This window comes from Canis lupus, chromosome 3, assembly GCF_003254725.2.
Source record: "Canis lupus dingo isolate Sandy chromosome 3, ASM325472v2, whole genome shotgun sequence".
Taxonomy (NCBI): Eukaryota; Metazoa; Chordata; class Mammalia; order Carnivora; family Canidae; genus Canis; species Canis lupus.
Genome location: NC_064245.1, coordinates 27629399 through 27638028, shown reverse-complemented (window position 1 = coordinate 27638028; position 8630 = coordinate 27629399). Strand labels below are relative to the sequence as shown.

General features: G+C 49.0%; 1 non-coding gene across 1 annotated transcript; it reads left to right on the top strand.

The window, feature by feature from the left end:
- Positions 1-8228: 8228 nt before the first annotated feature.
- LOC112654250 (U6 spliceosomal RNA) lies at positions 8229-8332 on the top strand. The gene has a single exon (XR_003132899.1). It is a non-coding gene; the product is annotated as a U6 spliceosomal RNA (small nuclear RNA).
- Positions 8333-8630: the final 298 nt, after the last annotated feature.

The window sequence follows — 8630 nt, the reverse complement described above, 5'->3', positions numbered from 1 at the left end:
TAATCCAGCCTCATCCTGCAGTGCACAGAAAGAGAGCCAAAGCAGCACGGCTTTCAGAAGCTGCATGCGGCTGAGGTGCAATAAAAGGAGTGTCATTTTTTTCTTACAAAGTTGCTATAAGAACCATTTCTCACTCTCAGTTTCAGTATTTCATATTCCATTCACAGGTGATAGAAACTTTTATTCAACTTAACTGTTCTATTACTAAGTAAGATGGATGCCCCTTTAATACTCTTTTCAGAACTTTATTGCCACACTAAACTTTATTTCTATCACTCTTACATCCTTTGATTTAAAAAACATTCCCCTCAAAAGGAACTATATTGGCTATGTTTTAATAAAGCTGTGTCAACACTGCCTCCTGGTGGCATATTTCCTATTTTGATTTTTTTTTTTTTTTGACATTCAGCCCTTTCACCAAGTGCATTCGCTTTATTCCCAGAAATCTTGTTCAATAAAAGGAAGCCTCACTTAATACATAGGAGTTTCTCCAAGGTAAGTAAACATTCTCACCGGTAAAGGTATTTTTATATAATCAGCCAGAAGGACCCTAGAGATCAGGAGTCCAAACTCTCCCTTTTAAGGCTAAGATTCCTAAGGCAGGGTGCCAAGTCAGAAAGGGCTTCTTGTTTGTCCTAGACTGCCAAGAAAGATGGCTTTAGCTTGGACTCTGGGTAGAAGGAGAGGGGGACCGGGACGTAGGTTCACAAAACCAGGAAGTTCATCCTCCAGTCAGAAAATTGACATCTTTGCATTACTCAGAGTAGGTGCGAACTCACTGAACACATGGTTGGCACCTTATGGCCCACACTTCTCTGCACTGTAGCAAAGTGGGAAAGAAGCCATGGGAACACAGACCCACTGGAGACAGAACTGGGCCAGCAAGAAACCAAAGCTCCAGTTTCCAAATCATCCAGAGGGGGGCAGCAGGTGGCCGGCGGGGAAGGCCAGAGGAGCTCGAGTTTGCTTTGAGGTTAAGCGAGCTCATCGGAAGGGGCTAACGTCCAAGGCCGAAAAATCTGTAGCCCTCCTTTCTGTTTTGGTCATTTTTCTTCCTAAGATGCATGGACCTCTGAGTCCTATCCAGGACAACTCACCGGGCAAACAAAGCCTTATAAGCACCCATTTGCCCCAGAGATCTTCCTTTTTCCCTGCTTTGAGCGCCTAGCTCCCCTGAGAGCATCACCCAGACGGTTTTCCCAAATAGCCTCCTGTTAATCAATGCCTTCCCCTCGCCCCGTGTGGCCCCCGCCATGGGTTACCTGCCAGGTAACAACCCTAGTTCCTACCCAGGAAGGGAGGAGGAAGGCAGTTTGAAGAGAGAAAACCAGGAGAGGCCTACCAACCGCTTGAGGAGTAACACGTGTGACAGTTCCGCTCGACACAGAGACAGCAAGGCCTAGGATGTCTAAACATCGTCAGGAACAACTTTATGTTCGTGTGTGAGTGGAAAATCTGACCGGCAGCCAAACAGGAAGACTTCTCACAGATGGTGACGCAAGGGGAGGGTCACTTGGTGAAAACTGGTGGGAGTGTGGGCGGAGGAAGGAATAGATAGAAAACGCCTCCGGTTTCTGAGCAGCTGGAGGCTGCTCTATGGGCCTTGGGTGGGTGAAAAAATCAAAGGGATGGAAAGTGAGAGACAGATGCCACCGTTCGTACTGCTGTGAGCTGTAGAAATAATGCCAGTTGGAGTACAGCAGAGCAAACAGGTTAATTTACACGCCACCAAATCAGAGGCAGGATAATTTTAACACATGGCTTGACTGACGTATTTGTAAAAGTCCATATGTAAATTTTTGCGAGGAGTTTTCAAAGGGAAACATTTAGTTTATTTTTAACAAAAATTTAATTCCCCAAATGCCTATGGTATTTTTAGTCATCGCGTACATGCAAACTGTAAATGTACCATTTTTAAATTATTCCTGTTTATTCCTTCACACAGGTTCAGTGAGACCGCTCCTTGGCCTCATTTTGTGGTTATTTGTTCCGATTTACTCTACGGCCTTGAAAGGAAAAAGCTGAGTATCTCTGAAAATAGTTCAGACTTTTCCCCCAATTCACCCTGGCCATTCTTCCAATTATTCTGACTTAATGAGATTTTCCTGTTCTTTGGAAAGGTTAATGTCTCAACATATGAATTTGCTTAGTGGAATTCAGCCGTTTCCCCAAAACACTGGCTCAATGTAGCAGAAAAAGCAATGAATAAATTTAGAATCAGGAATTCGGGGTACAAGGCTTGCTCTCCCCCAACCGCGCTGTACAACACTGAATAAATCACCTCGCTTCTCTGACCTTCAATTTTCTCACCCATACGATGACAAACCTCTAATACCTTGCTGAAAAAAACTCCACAATTTTCTGTTTCTAATTTGATGGTATAGATAAGCAATAGCCTCCTCGTTGTGAACAAATATTTACCGAGTGCCACTTGGTGGTATGTTTCCAGCAGACTTAACTGTTAATTAATTATTCCCCTGACTACTCAGACAGCAGAAGAAAACAAATAACACTGTTCAGAAGGTAGGGGAAATGTTATTAGCCTAGAGTCTGTCTGGCAGTGGGAAATGAAAAATGTCATTCCTTCCCATAGGTACTGCTTCGTAGGGAGATTTGAGTCTGTGGTTTTTCATATTATGAACTGCTTCTGTTTTCAGGACTCGGAGTTCTGTGTAGCTTTGTGTAAGCTGTGGAAGTCGTAGAAACCATCAAGTCAGTAATTCTTGTTTGGGGTTTTTCATCTACCTGGGAAGGGAGAGAACCGCCTTCTCACATTTTATAAGGTGGTGGAGGGTGGGAACTAGAAGGCTCAGAACTTTTTCCTTCTTCTGCAAAGCCGTTTCCAGAATCTTAACGGCTCCCAGATTTAGATCTCCAGACTGGACCATCCCCAAGAACTTGTGTTGACATCGGTCTGACCATTAGATACAAGCCAGCCCCTGGACCTCGGGCCCTGAGCCCCTACTGGTGGTCGTCCAAGCAGAGTTGCCCTAAATATGGGCCTGTTCACCAGAAATGCCTTCCTCAAGATTTTCTAAGTCCCTATCTAGTGGCTAAGACTGGTCAGGACAAGCTGAACCATCTAGAAGAGGTGCCCCGAGCCTGGACAGGTCAGCATGGGACCTGGTCCCTATCTCTTCCCTTCTGGGTGCCCAATGGCCCTCCATACCGAGTTCCTATGGCTCCCCCTTCCACCCCCTCCTGGAGTAACCCAATGCCCCAAGGATCCCTGAGACTCTTTTTTGGCCCCAGTTCCTGCAGGGGCACCCGGGGACGGGATGGACAGTGTTAATGTCCCAAAATCAAGAGAGATGAGGTGTCCAGTCTAGTACCAACCCTGATTTTGTATGACTCATGTTAGACACAGGACAGGTTCAGGGCCACCAAAGATCTCAGTCAGCCCTTGACTTGAGCAGCCTACAGGGGCCCCGAAATGGCTCTCAACTGTTGGGGTTTCCACTTCAGCGCTACCCACAGTCCACAGCAGTCCAGAGCAGCAGGGGTGGCACTGGGTGTTCTTCGCCCTGTGCATCCTTCCCCAGACATCGCCACTTCCTACCACCCCCCCAACAATACCACCCCACCCCACCCCTCCACAGGTTCTGCCACAGTGTCAGGCCTCCTCTAGGAGTGACCATGCCTCTCCTCTGAGGGTTTTCCAAACATTGTTCCACAATGTCAACAGGGTATTCCCATCGATGTCCTCTGGCCTCTTATGGACAGGGCACTGTCCTAGTCTCCCAATTTAGGATTAAGGCATGCCAGACGAGGGATGGGCATTCCTTGAGTGAATGGAACCTTTCTTCCAGCTGGGCCTACTGGTGCATGAGTGTTGAAAGCAGGAACTTAGTCAACACAGTCAATCACATCCTAGGAAGGCACTCTTTATGGCCTAACAACATGATCGGAAGATGCACTCCTCTACATATACACTTTAGAATTCCCAGGGGTACATTTATCATGAAATGAATTATCATTCATATATTACCACATATTCTGGGTAAGACATGCCCTTGTGGTCATTCAAAAAGCACAGAAGTCACCTCTGTGAGTGCGAAAGCCAGTAGCCCCAGGCTGCACTATGGATGATGTAGCATCAGGAAGACCCATGTAATTAGCATTAGTTAAGGAAATCGTATTAGGCAACGGCAGACACAAGATCTATATTGTGTCAATACAAACAGTTTCCAAAGAACCACGGCATTGAGAGCAGCAATAGCATACTATCTGTTGACTATCTTTTGCTCTTGGTGGAAAATATGAAAGGTGGCACGTTTGACAATATTGAACGGGAAGAGCTGGTTCCTGTTCCTCAACAGGAAGAAATGGTAATCTTCACGTACACTGGTGAGACAAGGAGCAAATACAGAAGTACCTCTTTTCAACTCACTATTCTAAATCACATGGCCAATCACCAAACCTCAAATAAGTTTATGAATTTTTAAACACATTTTATATCAAATACATTGTTCACATCAAATTGCTTATATAGACAGCAATTTGTGTTCCATAAGAATATTTCCCAGAGCCCTCACACCCTAGGGGCAGCCCAGCTTACTGTGGAGACAAAGCCCTGTTCTCCCTTCGTCCACCTAAACTTGCTCCTGCCACACCATCTTCCATCATAGTATATGGTGGCTCCAATCTCCCAGTTGCTCAAGCCAAAATCTTGGGAGTCATCCTTCACTCCTCTCTTTCTCTAACATTCACTTTCAATCCATGAACAAAATCTGGCACATCTACCCTAAAATATATCCAAAATCTGACTGCTTTTCACGTCCTTCCTCCCATTGTCTCCCTGGACCAAGCCACCATCATCTCTTACCTACACTATCACACAAACATCTCCCGCAGTCTCCCTGCTTCCTCAGATCTATTCTGCATGGAGTATCCTGGGTGATGCTTTTTTTCTTTCTTTTTTTTTTTTTTTTTTTTTGGTAAAGATTTTTATTTATTTATTTGAGAGACTGAGAGCATGAGTTGGGGGAGAGGCAAAGGGAGAGGGACAAGCGGACTGCCTGTTGAGCACAGGGTTCCACACAGGGCTCCATGCCAGGCTCAGTCCTAGGACCCTGAGATCATGACCTGAGTCAAAGTCAGATGCTTAACCAACGGAGACACCCAGGTGCCCCCGGGTGATGCTTTTAAAAACTAAGCAGATCATCTCCCTCCTCAACTCAAAACCTTCTGAATGCTTCCTGTCATAGACACTGAGTTACTTGTTTTGCTCCCTGCTGTAGTTCCAGGACCTATAAGGGGATGTGGCACATATAGGGGGCTCAACAAATATGTATTGAGTGATTATGTGGGAAAGTGTATAAAAAGATGCTGCTTCTATAGAAACACAAAGAATGACTAGAAACCTAGGGTAGAATGAGAGTGAAGCATGTCAAACGAAGGAAAGAAAAGCTTTTGTAAAAAAAGTGGATTGTGCAGCTCTGTTGCTCTCACCAAGGATCCCAACAGCAGTCTCCAGGGCTGGGGGGGTGATATAGGGGGATTCATTATACCATTCTTTTTACTTTTCATTCTGGAATTTTTCCTAAATAAATAAATAAATAAAAATGCAAAAATCTTGGGGCCAAGGAGTTAATATATATGTATGAAGGAGCTTGTTTAAAACTTACGGTGAATGGGGGCGGGGGGGGGGGGTGGTGCACCTGGGTGGCTCAGACGGTTTAACACCTGCCTTGGGCTCAGGTCATGATCCGGGGATCCCAGAATCAAGCCCTATGTTGAGCTCCCTGCTCAGTGGGGAGCTTGCTTCTCCCTCTCCTTCTGCTGCTCCCCCTTCTTGTGCTTGCTCTCTCTGTGTCAAATAAATCAATGACATCTTTAAAAAAAAAAAAAAAGTGGGGGGAGGGATGCCTGGTGGCTCAGCAGTTTGGCGCCAGCATTCAGCCCAGGGCATGATCCTGGAGACCCTGCCTGGAGCCTGCTTCTCCCTCTGCCCGTGTGTCTGCCTCTCTCTCTGTGTGTCTCTTGTGAGTAAATAAATAAAATCTTAATAATAATAATAATAATAATAATAATAATAAAAAGATTAATGGTGGGATCTGGAGTAAATCGGAGACCGCAGACTCTGCACAAGGACATTCAAATCCAGTTTCTGTCCCCCCCCCCCCAAACCGTGTTGGTATCTAAATAAAATGAGCCTGAATTCAGCCAATTCGTGACCCTTGGGTGGCACAGGCTAAGTCATAGATCCTAAACAATCCATTCACTCAATTCTGGAAGCGTTTACAGGGAAATCCTCAATCATCTAGAAGCCCAAGCACACTGAAGAACCCGGCTTCTCCCAGGACCTCACTTCCACCCCAGCTGCCGGCTGCGGCGGCTCTACCTGAGGCCGTAGAACAGAGCTCCCAAGTGGCAAGTGCTCCCCGACGTGACGGTCGCCCCAGCACGAGCCACGTTAGGAGCGGGAACTCTGGAGACGCGTCAGGCGTCCTCCTCCCTGGGCGAGAGCGGGGCGGAGCGGCCCCGGGAAGCCCCGCCGCACAGGTGCACGGAGCCGCCAGGGGACGCGCCCCGACTCCCTGGGCCAGGAGGCCGGTTCCGGGGCCCCCGCGCGCCCCGCCCTTCGCCTGGCCGCTCACCTGGGTCCCTGACCGCAGCCTCCCGCAAGGTGGCCGCACAGGTGAGCGCTTCGCCGCCGCGCCAGCCACACGTGTGCGCACCTGCGGGACCGGGCGGCCGCACCTGCGGGACTGGGCGGCGGGGAGCGCTGGCGTGACCTCAACCACCCCCTCCCCTTCCCGGCCCGCCCCGGCCCCCGGTCGCCCAAACACCCCCCCCCCGGGGCCCTCCACCCCGGCCCGCACCCCGCGCACGCCTCGCACCGGAGCCGCCCGCCCCCGCCAGCCTCACGCACTGCCAGAGCAGCCCCCACCCCCCCGCCCGGGTCTGTCCAGGATCTCCAACACCTTGCCTGTCCTTGCATTTGCAATCCACCAGCCCCTCCGTAACTTCACTTGGCTTTTCTTTTTTTTTTTTTTAATTTTTTAAAATTTTTATTTATTTATTCATAGAGACACAGAGACAGAGAGTGAGGGGCAGAGACACAGGCAGAGGGAGAAGCAGGTGGAGCGGGGAGCCCCCCGCGGGACTCGATCCCCGGACCCGGGTCCCGCCCTGGGCCTCTGTCTGCGGCCCAGGCGCCCCTCATTTGCTTTACTTGGGGTCTTGCAACCTTTACCAAGTATTAGGGTCACCTGGGGAGACGCGGCTGGGGCTGAGGAGCCCCGTGCTGGCGACACCGCAGCAGCGGGCAGGACGCCACCTGCAGCCGCGAGCGCCCCCCGCGTCCCGAGGAGCCTCCCCGCGGAGGGCATGGGGCGCCGGCTCCGCGGGCTCTGCTCGCCCCAGGCCTCCTGAAACGCCGGCCTTGCACCCCCCGCAACACACACACGCTCAGGGAGACTGGAAGGGTGCAAGAAAGAGCCGTTGCTCTGCGCACCCGTTCACATCTATGGGCAATGCTCTTACCAAATGCATGCCACTGGGGAAAGCTATAAATATAGAATAAAAATTAATTTATATGGGGTATTTGGGTGGCTCAGTGGTTGAGCCGCCTGCCTTTGGCTCTGGCCGTGATCCCGAGATCTTGGGATCAAGTTCCGAACCAGGCTCCTCGCAGGGAGCCTGCTTCTTCCTCTGCCTGTGTCTCTGTGTATCTCTCTGTATGTTTCTCATTAATAAATAAATAAAATCTTAAAAAAAAGAATTAATTTATCTGATGGCATAGTGGCTGAGACTCTAGTTGCAAGTAACAGAAATCTCCTTGAGCTATAGCAGTGGAATGGTTGTGAGTTTCTGGTGGAGAGCTCACCCTGGCCCTCAAATTGGCAGAATGATGCAGGGATCACAGCAGGGTTAGTGCTGTATTTAGAAAAGTTGTGGGGGGGGGGGGGGGGTTCACCTGGGTGACACAATCGGTTAAGCAGCTGACTTTTGGGCTCAGCGCAGGCCATCGTCTTGGGGTGGCAGGACTAAGCCCTGAATCCGCCTCCTCGTTCAGCAGGGAGTCTGCTCGAGGACTCTCCCATCCGACTGCCCCTTCCCCTGTTCTCTCTCTCTCTAACACAAATAAAGGAGTCGTAAAGAAAAAGAAAAATTAGGAGGGGAACCTGGCTTGTTCAGTCAGTGGAACATGCAACTCTTGATCTTGAAGTTGTGGGTTCGAGTCCCACATTGGCCTTAAAGATTACTTAAAAAATGAAATCTTAGTGCTCGCTTCACCAGCATATATACTAAAATTGGAACGATACAGAGATTAGCATGGCCCCCACGCAAGGATGACACACAAATTCGTGAAGCGTCCCATATTTTTGGAATATAAGAAACAGTGAAAGGGATTATAAGAGAAAGGAGAGGAACTGAGTGGGAAAAATTAGAGACAGAGACAAACCATGGGAGACACCTAACTCTGGGAAACAAAGGGTTGTGGAAGGGGAAGCAGGTGGGGGGATGGGTAACTGGGTGACAGGCACTGAGGGGAGCACTTGATGGGATGAGCACTGGGTGTTATATGTTGGCAAATTAAATTTAAATTTAAAAATGAGGGCATCCCCAGGGGCTCAGCGGTTTAGCACCGCCTCCAACCCAGGGCATGATCCTGGAGACCCGGA